General features: G+C 47.8%; 1 protein-coding gene and 1 pseudogene across 5 annotated transcripts in view; one reads left to right on the top strand and one right to left on the bottom strand.

The window, feature by feature from the left end:
- Positions 1-7,525: 7,525 nt before the first annotated feature.
- LOC101290162 (transcription factor E2F4-like) lies at positions 7,526-10,520 on the bottom strand (annotated as a pseudogene).
- A 128-nt stretch (positions 10,521-10,648) lies between these two features.
- Positions 10,649-13,749, top strand: part of LRRC20 (leucine rich repeat containing 20) — a 68,408-nt gene continuing 65,307 nt past the window's right edge. For all 5 annotated transcript variants that reach the window (XM_049697320.1, XM_033407567.2, XM_049697318.1 and 2 more), the window contains exon 1: positions 10,649-10,787. The gene's annotated coding sequence lies outside the window, so the exon portion shown is untranslated. The remainder of the gene's footprint in view (positions 10,788-13,749) is intronic.

The raw sequence follows: 13,749 nt of genomic DNA, 5'->3' as shown, positions 1-13,749 counted from the left end.
TGCTGTAGCAGAAACTAGTTGAGGCACCCCCATTATGTTAACCCTTATTCAGCCCTTGTTCTTTCTGCCTGTTCAACCGGTCTCCTATAGATGTTTTATCCCCCCTCACTTTCTTGCTTAATTGCACTCTGAAAATGACTGCCCTCTAGCTAAAGTTGTACTATGTACCTGATGTTTACTCCTCTAAGACAACACTGCCTAACACTCCTTTCCTCTGTGAGCATTCTTCATCCCAGAAAGAAGGTCACACAACGATAACCTCAATGACCACCAGAAACTGCTCTGGAACCACCTGACGCCAGCCCTGATGATCTCAGTGTCTCCAGGAGGAAAGAAGTATGCAAGACTACATCAGTCCCAATCCTTATCTACAGCCCTATCTTCCACTCTGAAACTATAAGACGCCTTCCTATTTCCCAGGAACGGGGCCACAGCTTTGAGGGTGTTAGCCTGCTGTGGCCCCTTTTGCCTGGCAAAGTAACAAAACTACTCTTTTCTACTCCTCCAAAGCTCTGTCTCTGTATTTCTGTTCGGCACTGGTTTCGGCAACAATGTGTAGAAGTTGGCCAGAAACGTCAGGCTGGTTTTAAATGAAACAGAAGTAGCAGAGTCTGCTTTGTCCAGAGCAGTGAGGATCTTGGCTTGGGCAGAATGCGACTTGATTGATTTGTTATTTATACCTGGTACCTGGTATGCGTGTGGCAGGGATGGGGTGATGATGAGGTTGGGAAGAGGCCTTCATAATCTTCCCGGGAAGGCACGAGTCAGAAAACATGGCTGCTTGCCGCCCACATCCCCCCACCCCCACCCCCTGCCCACCATGAGTGGTAATCTCTTGAGGGCAGAGTCTGTCCTATTCACTTTGGTACACCCCATGACACAGGGCCTTGCATACACTAGGCATTCAGGGGTTTTGTTTGTTTGTTTGTTTTTTGCCTTAGGCATGGTCTTTATTCACTTGGACACTGTACAAATATAACAATTTCCTTTTGTTGCAAAAAGTATAAAGATAATCTTTATATAGGAATCCATTTGTTACTGCAAATCTTTCTAAATCTCTGCAAATGGCTCTAAATGAGGATAAATGAATACACAAGAGGGGTGCTGGAGATTGGTTCAAGATGGCAGAGGAGAAGGACGTGCTCTCACTACCTCTTGCAAGAGCACCAGAATCACAACCAACTGCTGAACAATCATTGACAGGAAGACACTGGAACTCACCAAAAAAGATACCCCACATCCAAAGACAAAGGAGAAGCCACAATGAGGTGGTAGGAGGGGCGCAATCACAATAAAATCAAATCCCATAAGTGCTGGGTGGGTGACTGGAGAACACCTATACCACAGAAGTCCAACCACTGGAGTGAAGCTTCTGAGCCCCACATCAGGCTTCCCAACCTGGGGGTCTGGCAATGGGAGGAGGAATTCCTAGAGAATCAGACTTTGAAGGTTAGTGGGATTTGATTGCAGGACTTTGACAGGACTGGGGGAAATAGAGACTCCACTCTTGGAGGGCACACACAAAGTAGTGTGCACATTGGGACCCAGGGGAAGGAGCAGTGACCCCATAGGAGACTGAACCAGACCTACCGGCTAGTGTTGGAGGGTCTCCTGCAGAGGCGGGGGTGGCTGCGTCTCATTGTGAGGACAAGGACACTGGCAGCAGAAGTTCTGGGAAGTACTCCTTGGCGTGAGCCCTCCCAGAGTCCGCCATTAGCCCCACCAAAGAGCCCGGGTAGGCTCTAGTGTTGGGTCACCTCAGGCCAAACGACCAATAGGGAGGGAACCCAGCCCCACCCAACAGCAGACAAGCGGATTAAATTTTTACTGGGCTCTGTCCACCAGAGCCATAGCCAGCTCTACCCACCACCAGTCCCTCCTATCAGGAAACTTGCACAAGCCTCTTAGATAGCCTCATCCACCAGAGGGCAGACAGCAGAAGCAAGAAGAACTACAATCCTGTAGCCTGTGGAACAAAAACCACATTCACAGAAAGACAGACAAGAGGAAAAGGCAGAGGGCTATGTACCAGATAAAGGAACAAGATAAAATCCCAGAAAAACAATTAAATGAAGTGGAGATAGGCAGGCTTCCAGAAAAGGAATTCAGAATAATGATAGCAAAGATGATCCAGGACCTCGGAAAAAGAATGGAGGCAAAGATCAAGATGATGCAAGAAATGTTTAACAAAGACCTAGAAGAATTAAAGAACAAACAAATAGAAATGAACAATACAATAACTGAAATGAAAAATACAGAAGAAGGAATCAATAGCAGAATAACTGAGGCAGAAGAACAGATAAGTGACCTGGAAGACAGAATGGTGGAATTCACTGCTGTGGAACAGAATAAAGAAAAAAGAATGAAAAGAAATGAAGACAGCCTAAGAGACCTCTGGGACAACATTAAATACAACAACATTCGCATTATAAGGGTCCCAGAAGGAGAAGAGAGAGAGAGGACCTGACAAAAAATTTGAAGAGATTATAGTCAAAAACTTCCCTAACATGGGAAAGGAAATAGCCACCCAAGTCCAGGATGCATAGAGAGTCCAATATAGGATAAACCCAAGGAGAAACATGCCGAGACACATAGTAATCAAATTGGCAAAAATTAAAGATAAAGAAAAATTATTGAAAGGAGCAAAGGAAAAAAGACAAATAACATACAAGGGAATTTTCATAAGGGTAACAGCTGATTTCTCAGCAGAAACTCTACAAGCCAGAAGGGAGTGGCATGACACATTTAAAGTGATGAAATGGAAGAACCTACAACTAAGATTACTTTACCAGGCAAGGATCTCATTCAGATTCAATGGAGAAATCAAAAGCTTTACAAACAAGCAAAAGCTAAGAGAATTCAGCACCACCAAACCAGCTGTACAACAAATGCTACAGGAACTTCTCTAAGTGGGAAACATAGAAAAGAAAAGAACCTATAAAAACAAACCCAAAACAATTAAGAAAATGGTAATAGGAACATACATATCGATAATTACCTTAAACATGAATGGATTCAATGCTCCAACCAAAAAACACAGGCTCGCTGAATGGATACAAAAACAAGACCCATATATATGCTGTCTACAAGAGACCCACTTCAGACCTAGGGACACATGCACATTGAAAGTGAGGGGATGGAAAAAGATATTCCATGAAAATGGAAATCAAAAGAAAGCTGGAGTAGCAATACTCATATCAGATAAAATAGACTTTAAAATAAAGAATGTTACAAGAGACAAGGAAGAACACTACATAATGGTTAAGGGCTCAATCCAAGAAGAAGATATTACAATTATAAATATATATGCACCCAACATAGGAGCACCTCAATACATAAGGCAACTGTTAACAGCTCTAAAAGAGGAAATTGACAGTAACACAATAATAGTGGGGGACTTTAACACCTCACTTACATCAACGGACAGATCATCAAACCAGAAAATTAATAAGGAAACACAAGCTTTAAATGACACAATAGACCAGATAGATTTAATTGATATTCATAGGACATTCCATCCCAAAACAGCAGATTACACTTTCTTCTCAAGGGTACACGGAACATTCTCCAGGATAGATCACATCTTGGGTCACAAATCAAGCCTCAGTGAATTTAAGAAAATTGAAATCATATCAAGCATCTTTTCTGACCACAACACTATGAGATTAGAAATCAATTACAGGGAAAAAAACGTAAAAAACACAAACACATGGAGGCTAAATAATACGTTACTAAATAACCAAGAGATCACTGAAGAAATCAGAGGAAATCGAAAAATACCTAGAGGCAAATGACAATGAAAACACGACGATCCAAAACCTGTGGGATGCAGCAAAAGCAGTTCTAAGAGGGAAGTTTATAGCAATACAAGCCTACCACAAGAAACAAGAAAAATCTCAAATAAACAATCTAACCTTACACCTAAAGGAACTAGAGAAAGGAGAACAAACAAAACCCAAAGTTAGCAGAAGGAAAGAAATCATAAATATCAGAGCAGAAATAAATGAAATAGAAACAAAGAAAACAATAGCAAAGATCAATAAAACTATAAGCTGGGTCTTTGAGAAGATAAACAAAATTGATAAACCATTAGACTCATCAAGAAAAAGAGGGAGAGTACTCAAATCAATAAAATTAGAAATGAAAAAGGAGAAGTTACAACAGACACTGCAGAAATACAAAGCATCCTAAGAGACTACTACAAGCAACTCTATGCCAATAAAATGGACAATCTGGAAGAAATGGACAAATTCTTAGAGAGGTATAACCTTCTGAGACCGAACCAAGAAGAAATAGAAAATAGGAACAGACCAATCACAAGTAATGAAATTGAAACTGTGATTAAAAATCTTCCAACAGGGCTTCCCTGGTGGCGTAGTGGTTGAGAGTCCGCCTGCTGATGCGGGGACACGGGTTTGTGCTCCGGTTTGGGAAGATCCCACATGCCGCGGAGCGGCTGGGCCCGTGAGCCATGGCCGCTGAGCCTGCGCGTCCGGATCCTGTGCTCTGCAACGGGAGAGGCCACAACGGTGAGAGGCCTGCATACCGCAAAAAAAAAAAAAAAAATCTTCCAACAAACAAAAGCCCAGGACCAGGGCTTCCCTGGTGGCGCAGTGGTTGAGAGTCTGCCTGCCGATGCAGGGGACACGGGTTCGTGCCCTGGTCCGGGAAGATCCCACATGCCGTGGAGCAGCTGGGCCCGTGAGCCGTGGCCACTGGGCCTGCGCGTCCGGAGCCTGTGCTCCACGACGGGAGAGGCCACAACAGTGAGAGGCCCACGTACTGCAAAAAAAAAAAAAAAAAAAAAGTCCAGGACCAGATGGCTTCACAGGTGAATTCTATCAAACATTTAGAGAAGAGCTAACACCCATCCTTCTCAAACTCTTCCAAAATACTGCAGAGGAAGGAACACTCCGAAACCCATTCTATGAGGCCACCATCACCCTGATACCAAAACCAAAGATACTACAAAAAAAGAAAATTACAGACCAATATCACTGATGAATATAGATGCAAAACTCCTCAACAAGATACTAGCAAACAGAATCCAACAACACATTAAAAGGATCACACACCATGATCAAGTGGGATTTATCCCAGGATTCTTCAATATACGCAAATCAATCAATGTGATACAGCATATTAACAAATTGAAGAATAAAAACCATATGATCATCTCAATAGATGCAGAAAAACCTTCTGACAAAATTCAACACCGATTTATGATAAAAACTCTCCAGAAAGTGGGCATAGAGGGAACCTACCTCAACATAATAAAGGCCATATATGACAAACCCACAGCAAACATCGTTCTCAATGGTGAAAAACTGAAAGCATTTCCACTAAGATCAGGAAAAGACAAGGATGTCCACTCTCACCACAATTATTCAACATAGTTTTGGAAGTCCTAGCCATGGCAATCAGAGAAGAAAAAGAAATAAAAGGAATACAAATTGGAAAAGAAGAAGTAAAACTGTCACTGTTTGCAGATGACATGATACTATACATAGAGAATCCTAAAGATGCCACCAGAAAACTACTAGAGCTAATCAATGAATTTAGTAAAGTTGCAGGATACAAAATTAATGCAGAGAAATCTCTTGCGTTCCTATACACTAATGATGAAAAATCTGAAAGAGAAATTAAGGAAACACTCCCATTTACCACTGAAACAAAAAGAATAAAATACCTAGGAATAAACCTACCTAGGGAGACAAAAGACCCATATGCAGAAAACTATAAGACACTGATGAAAGAAATTAAAGATGATACAAACAGTTGGAGAGATACACCATGTTCTTGGATTGGAAGAATCAGTATTGTGAAAATGACTATACTACCCAAAGCAATCTACAGATTCAATGTAATCCCTATCAAATTACCAATAACATTTTTAACAGAACTAGAACAAAAAATCTTAAAATTTACATGGAGACACAAAAGACCCCAAATAGCCAAAGCAGTCTTGAGGGAAAAAAACGGAGCTGGAAGAATCAGACTCCCTGACTTCAGATTATATTACAAAGCTAATCAAGACAATATGGTACTGGCACAAAAAACAGAAATATAGATCAATGGAACAGGATAGAAAGCCCAGAGATAAACCCACACACCTATGGTCAACTAATCTATGACAAAGGAGGCAAGGATGTACAATGGAGAAAAGGCAGTCTCTTCAATAAGTGGTGCTGGGAAAACTGGACAGCTACATGTAAAAGAATGAAATTAGAACACTCCCTAACACCATACACAAAAATAAACTCAAAATGGATTAGAGACCTAAATGTAAGCCCAGACACTATAAATCTCTTAGAGGAAAACACAAGAAGAACACTCTTTGACATAAATCACAGCAAGATCTTTTTTGATCCACCTCCTAGAGTAATGGAAATAAAAACAAAAATAAACAAATGGGACCTAATGAAACTTAAAAGCTTTTGGAAGCAAAGGAAACTACAGACAAGATGAAAAGATAATCCTCAGAATGGAAGAAAATATTTGTAAATGAATCTACGGACAAAGGATTAATCTCCAAAATATATAAATATATAAACAGCTCACACAGCTCAATATTTAAAAAAAAAAAACCCAATCTAAAAATGGGCAGAACACCTAAGTAGACATTTCTCCAAAGAAGACATACAGATGGCCAAGAAGCACATGAAAAGATGCTCAACATCACTAATTATTAGAGAAATGCAAATCAAAACTACAATGAGGTATCACCTCACACCGGTCAGAATGGCCATCATCAAAAAATCTACAAACAACAAATGCTGGAGAGGGTGCGAACAAAAGGGAACCCTCTTGCACTGTTGGTGGGAATGTAAGGTGATACCACCACTATGGAGAACAGTACGGAGGTTCCTTAAAAAACTAAAAATAGAATTAACATATGATCCAGCAATCCCACTACTGGGCATATACCCAGAGAAAACCATAATTCAAAAAGACACATGCACCCCAATGTTCACTGCAGCACTATTTACAATAGCCAGGTCATGGAAGCAACCTAAATGCCCATCGACAGATGAATGGATAAAGAAGATGTGGTACATATATTCAATGGAATATTACTCAGCCATAAAAAGGACCGAAATTGGGTCATTTGTAGAGACGTAGATGAATCTAGAGACTGTCATACAGAGTGAAGTAAGTCAGAAAGAGAAAAACAAATATCATCTATTAATGCATATATGTGGAACCTAGAAAAATGGTACAGATGAACCAGTTTGCAGGGCAGAAATTGAGACACAGATGTAGAAAACAAATGTATGGACACCAAGCGGGGAAAGCGGCGGAGGGGGATGGTGGTGGTGTGATGAATTGGGAGATTGGGATTGACAAATATACACTAATATGTCTAAAATGGATAACTAATAAGAACCTGCTGTTTAAAAAAATAAATAAAATTCAAAAATTCAAAAAAAACCCCCCAAGAAACAAGAGGGGAGCTGCGGGTCAGACAGAGGCTGGGCCAATCCTCAGGGACTCTCCCACCCAGATTCCTAGGACTCTCCCACCCAGATTCCTAGCTAGAGATCTCCATTCCTCCTGTTAGCAACCTGCTCCTCCCCCCCGCCCCCAGCAGGTTCTCAGGGCCAAGGGTCCAGCAGAAAGGGGCACATGAGCGGTACAGAGGAGCGGTGTGATCCGCATGGGGAGAAGTGAAGGAGGCTAGGCTAGGTGCTGGCAAGTGCCCAGCCCCACCCCATGCTTCCTCCTGGAGGGGGAGGGGCTGGCAGGTACAGGGCGATGGGGCTGGACGAGATGCCCTAGGAGGGTGACGGAGGGTCCTTGGATCTGTGCCACTGGGTGGCAGCTGAAACTGAACTCTGGGAGGGCGGGGGGAGGCTACCAGATAGGGGAAGTCCCCAAAAAAGGAGTGGCAAACACTTTGGTTCCACAGTGGAGCGGGCTAAGCCCCTTTCCGCTGCTCTCCCAGCACAGAACAGGTGTTGGTGCAGGAGTGGGACTTGTGGCCAGAACTGTGCAGTGAGGGAAGGCTGGGGAAGCCAGGAGTCTGCGGCTCTCAAGCTGTGTAGGGGTGGGGTGGGGGGAGGTCCCCAGGCAGCCCCCAGGTTAGACAGTCTGTGTCCCAGCCACAAAGGGCATGCCCCTGTCAGTCAGAGGTTGGGGACAGGCACATCAAAGAGGTCACAGATACCTTCACTCTCATCCAGGTTGTAGATGTAATTGTGGTCTCCATGGGATGGAGAAAGGTGGAGGAGGGGTGCAAACACTTCTGAGGACATCAGCTCCTCCAGGAGCTCTGAGCTCATGCACTCTCGAGTGGGATCAAAGATTTCTGACAGCTCTTTGGGGAGCTCCAGAACACCTGTGGGGTCTGCCTTGATGGGCTCAAAGGAGGTAGAAGGGTTGGGTCCGGATGAACTGCTATTGCTACTACTGCTGTCCAACAGGGCAGAGGACTGCAGCAGCCGGGTGTACAGTGCTGTCAGGCCCAGCGGGAAGGAGCTGCACTCACCACTGTCCTTGCTATCGGTTCCAGGGCCACCACTCACTGTGATCTCACCTGCTGGACCGGCCACCCCCTGGGCTTCGGTGTTGCCGGGAACAGGGTTCGGGGTGGTCACCTGGGGACTGCTTGGGCGTGAGGCATCCTGGGGCTGGGCCAGAGCAGGCTTGGGCAGAGGCGGAGGGGGAGAGACAGCAGATGGGCTCTGGAGCAGATCTTCGGGTGGTGGCATAGGCACCGCCACAAGTGGTGAGCTCCATGCCTCCTAGTTCACCAGCAGCACCTCGATGGCGCCACTTACATTCTTCAGGTGAATCTGGTACTTCTTCTGCCCATTGAGGCCCTCTGGGATGGGCACCTCCAGGCTGGTGCCCGACGGGGCCTGGATGGCATCTCCAGCAAAGCATCTGCAGATGTCCTCATGAGTCACATAGGCCAAGCAGCTGTTCTGCACATCCTCTGTGATGTTCCGGATGCTCTGCTGCACCCACACCTTGTGCTGGTCTAGTTCTTGCTCTTGCTGCTGCAGCTCCTCCATCTCTGCCTTGAGCTCAATCAACTTGTCCTCAGTCTCTCGGGTATTGCAGCCAGGCCCCACGCCCTCCTACTGGATGCTATGCTTGGATTTTTTCTCCATCAGCCTGATACCTTCCAGCACATTAGTAATGTCATAAATCCGCCACTTCCGGCGAACAGCTAGGGTGTCAGCTGCCAGCTCGAGGTCAAGCACGCCGTCCTTTGTCTCCTGCAGAAGCGACACGAACTTGGTAGTGAGAAGTTCCAAACTCTTCTCGTGCCGGCTTGGGGTGCCCGGGGGCGGCGGTGCCTGTGGCCCAACCTCCACCATAGCGCCCTCCCGCCACCTCCCCTCAGCCAGGCCAGGCCAGGCTGGCGCAGCCCAGGCATTCAGTTTTGAAACACTTTCTTGGAGGTGTTTCTCATCCCCTTCCCTTTATTCTGACTCACCTATTGTAGCAGTTTCCCAGGGCTGTTGTAACAAACTGCCACAAACTAGGTAGCTGAAAACAAGAGAAACTTATTCTCACAGCTCTAGAGTCTGGAAGTCTGAAATCAAGGTGTCAGCGGAATTGGTTCCTTTTCGGAGGCTCTGAGGGAGAATCCGTTCCTTGCCTCTTCTTAATTTCTGATCTTTGCCCACAATCCTTGGGATTCCTTGGCTTGTAGACACATCATTCTACCCCACCTCCATTTTCACATGGCCTTCTCCCTTTGTGTCGATGTGTCTCTTCTCTTCTTATAAGAACACCAATCACAGCCTATGCCAGTATGACCTCATCTTAACTAATTATATCTGCAATGACCATATTTCCAAATAAGGCCACATTCTGAGGTACTGGGGGTTAAGACTTCAACATATCTTTTTTGGTGGGGAGACACAATTTAACCCATAATATCCCTCAGGACCCAAGTGAATGTGTGTTCCTTATCTAACTACCCCAATCCCCAGGGGCAGAATTAAATGTTCTTTCTTCAGGACTCCCACATATTTAACACACGCTTCTGTTTATTAGAGCATTTGACTCATTGACCACCATCGCTGGTTGAGTTAGGGGCCTCATCTCTTTGGTCTTCCCCACAGTGCCTAGTAAAGAGTCTGTGGGGAATCCTCTGTAAATGTAGGCCTGCGAAGCAGCTACCCTTCCCTGAGCCATCGTGCCGGGCACTGCACTGAACTTTTCAGGTATTAAGCCTCACAATGACCCTGTGAACTAGGTTTTTATACATTTTAATTCTTATTTGATAGAGAAGAACACTGGGATTTAGAGAGGTTAAGTAACTTAGCGTAGCCAGAATTATTGCCTCTAAAACCCTGAATGGGCGCCTTGAAGGCACCACGGGAAAAGCTTCCTAGTCCCATCTTCACCTTTCTCAATGTACCCCTGATCTAGCTAATTCAACTCTTCTCCCTCGAGAAAAACAAATCTGGAGACTCAGTCCTATTAATCCTGGGATCTGTTGCACGTTCCGGTCTACACTCTCGCTGTCCAAAGCGTTTTTCCTCCTGAAGCCGAACACAAAGCGGATCCACCCTGCGGACGAGAGCGCACAGGCCGCTTTTCCGGGGGCGCCGCGTGAGGACCCGCGCTCTAATTGGTTGCGCGCGGCTGCCTACTCCCGCCCCGTGGCGGCTCCTGGCGCGGCGATTGGCCGGGCGACCGTGCGCTCAGAGACCGCAGCCCCTCTGCCCCCTCCCGGCCAGTTCCAGCTCGCCGCTGCTGCATGGGGCGCCGCCGGCGGCCGAGGGAGCGTGACTGCGCTGCGCAGGGCGCTAGGAGGCATTGTCGCCGTAAGTGGAGCAGAGAGCGGCCCGGAACGGGGCCCCACCTTCGTGCCCCGCAAAGTAAACGTAGTCTGAGGCTAAGCGCTGGAGGGGCTGGGGGAGCGAGGGAGAGAAATGTCCCCGTTTCTGTAGTGTACCCTCCCCTCCCCCAAGTCACCCCGTGGAAGGAGCAGCGGTGCACCAACTGCGGCTTCTGTAGTGCCAAGGGGCCCGGCGCCGCGCCGGCTCTGGCTTGCAGACTGCGGCTGGACCCCGGCTGGCTCGGGGGAGCGGGCGCCGAGGTACCAGGGAATAGGGAGCCTGGGGAAGCCGTCCCGAGGGGGCCTCCGTTCCCTGCGGGAGGCGCCCCTGCTGGGAGAGGCTGTTGTAAATTTCGTCCCTGAAGCCACACTTTTCGGGGTTTGCTTCCCCTCTGGGGAGCTGCAGACGCCTGTCCCAGAGTGTTCCTCTCGGCCTCCGGGTAGCGTGGGAGTCCCCGGCCCTCAGCGTTCACCGGCGTTCTCCTCTCATTGCCTGCTTTATTCTCCCCAGTCCCCGCCTGCCTGGCGAGCGGAGGGCCGGCGACGAGGAGCCATTGGCTGCGGGCGCCGGGGGGTGGGGAAGACGGTGAGGCGGTCCCCTAGCGCGAGGCGTGGGGACCCTGGCCTGGCCACCGCGCTCAGTCCTGGGAGGCGCAGCCCGAGGATGCTTAGATGCCCATACAGAAGCATGCACGCGGCTCTGGGAACCTCATGGCTCAAAAACAAGGCGCCAGTCCGTCCCGCTCTCGCCCCAGCGGGCTTCGTTCCCTTGGGTGGAAAAGTGGGTCAACTCTGTCTGGGCTCGAGTGGGCCTTCGGGGCTACTTGGGTCCGATCCAGCCGACTGCTTCGCACTTCCCCAGTGGCTCCTTAGCTTGGGCGGTCCAGAGGACCCGCTGCAGCCAGTGGGGGTGGGAGTGGGGGGAGCTCGCACACATGGAGCAAGAGGCTCGAGTTGCCCTTCGGAGCGGCTGCCAGGCTCTAAAGTTCCCAAGTGCCCACACCAGTAACTAAATATAGGAGCAGCTGGTGCGGACGGGGTGTCACAGCAGCTCCTTTGCACAGATCTCGGGGCTTCAGATAAGGTAGAGTTCTCACTGATGAGGGCTGGAGCCCTGGCAGAGGGTTAGGGTCAGTGTTTAAGCAAAAATCATCCCCCCCAAACCTGTATCCAGGTGAAACCAGGTTATAGATACAGGAGGACTCTATTGCCAGCTCTCACAAAGCAGGACAACTTCTTTTCTGACATTCCATTTATTATATCCTAACTTACCATCTGTAGCGGTTTAACCACATATCAGTAATGCCTTGGTGTGCAACAGCTTGCGAAGATTTCTCAAAAGTTATACGTCATTTACTTCTCAGAACAACCCAGTGAGGAGGATGGTATTTCCATCTGACAATGGGACTGCTCACAACAGTGATAATTTTCCAAAACTCTGGCTGGATTAGGCTGCTTTCCTCAAAAAACCTTTCATAGTTCCCTGAAGAGAAGCAGAGGACAGACTTATAGGGTGGCTTCCAGCCCCTCTCCGAGTAATCTGGGGACAGACTGGCTTCCTGTCTCCTCTTTCTCTCATCATTTGGGTACTTCTGCTCAGCCCCTGCCTCTGTTCCCTCTTCTCAGCCATGCCATGTGCCTTCATGGCAGAAGGCACACATGGTCCTTGGGCCTGGCCTTGTGGCCTCCAGCATCTAGCTCATTCTGACTTTTTTTTTTTTTTTTTGCGGTACGCGGGCCTCTCACTGTTGTGGCCTCTCCTGTTGCGGAGCACAGGCTCCGGACGCGCGGGCTCAGTGGCCATGGCTTACGGGCCTAGCCGCTCCGCGGCATGTGGGATCTTCCCGGCCCGGGGCATGAACCTGTGTCCCCTGCATCGGCAGGCGGACTCTCAACCACTGCGCCACCAGGGAAGCCCTCATTCTGCCTTTTGTCACTGAGTCTCTCTTACCTGATGGGAATCTTATTCTGGCCCAAGCCCTGTCTCTGTACCTTTACTCTTCCAGTGAGGGCCTTATAGAAGGGCCCAGCACACATTTGTTGGATTTAAACATTTCCTAGGGCTATGATGCACACTCTGAAAAGAAGAGTTGGGGAGGGATGTGGAGAGGGATGTGTTGCTGAGGAAGCAGCAGTGTGAGTATGAGTTTGGACCCTGTGTTGAAGGGTCTCCAGGATTTGGAGCACTTTGGAGCAGTTTTCTAAGGCTGACCTCTGATGACTGGGACCGCAAACCCAGAACAGACCCATATGGGCTGGTGGTTCCTGTTTCCCCCCTTTGGGACACTCTCTGATTTTCTGCTACTACTACCCCTGCCTGTGGGGTAGTAGTAGCAGAAAATCAGAGAGTGTCCCAAAGGGAGCCTGCATGTAGGGTTGGGTTGTCTTGGGGCCCTGTGGTTGTGGTCTGGTTCCAGGAGGGCTGCCTTGTGTGCTGATTGCTCCCACTGGCCGGCAAGGTCTTTCTTTCATGGAATTGCATGAGACTGGGCAGCCAGAATGGTGCTGACATGCTGATTTTGATTGACTCAAATTGTTTGCATAGATAGGGGCCCCTCACGTCCTAGGGTGGCCCTGCCTAGGAGGCTTCTCACTCAGTGAGGAGTGGGTCCATAGTTCTCTCCATCACTCATATGTGACTCAGACAATTCTCTATTTTTCTTAAAAACAGTTTAAAACCAAAGAAAGGAAGAGCAGCTTGCCTTATTTATCCCCCGCCCCCTGTCTCTGAGGGCTCCTGTTACATGCTTAATAAATTCTTGCTACTTTTTGGTCAGAGAGGTCCAGTGTTGGGTTGGGTCTCGAAGGAGCAGTCAGGAAAGTTGGACAACCTTGTAGGACCTCTTTTGGGGACCCACTCCAGACTCTCGTCATCTCAAGTTTGTTCTCCCCTCAGTTCTGGGACTCTCCTACCCCATCTTGGGCCTTATACCACATATGGCCCTGCC

The sequence above is a fragment of the Orcinus orca genome, chromosome 14, assembly GCF_937001465.1.
Source record: "Orcinus orca chromosome 14, mOrcOrc1.1, whole genome shotgun sequence".
Classification (NCBI taxonomy): Eukaryota; Metazoa; Chordata; class Mammalia; order Artiodactyla; family Delphinidae; genus Orcinus; species Orcinus orca.
Note: the sequence above shows the minus strand (reverse complement) of the source record. Positions and strands in the feature narration are given on the sequence as shown.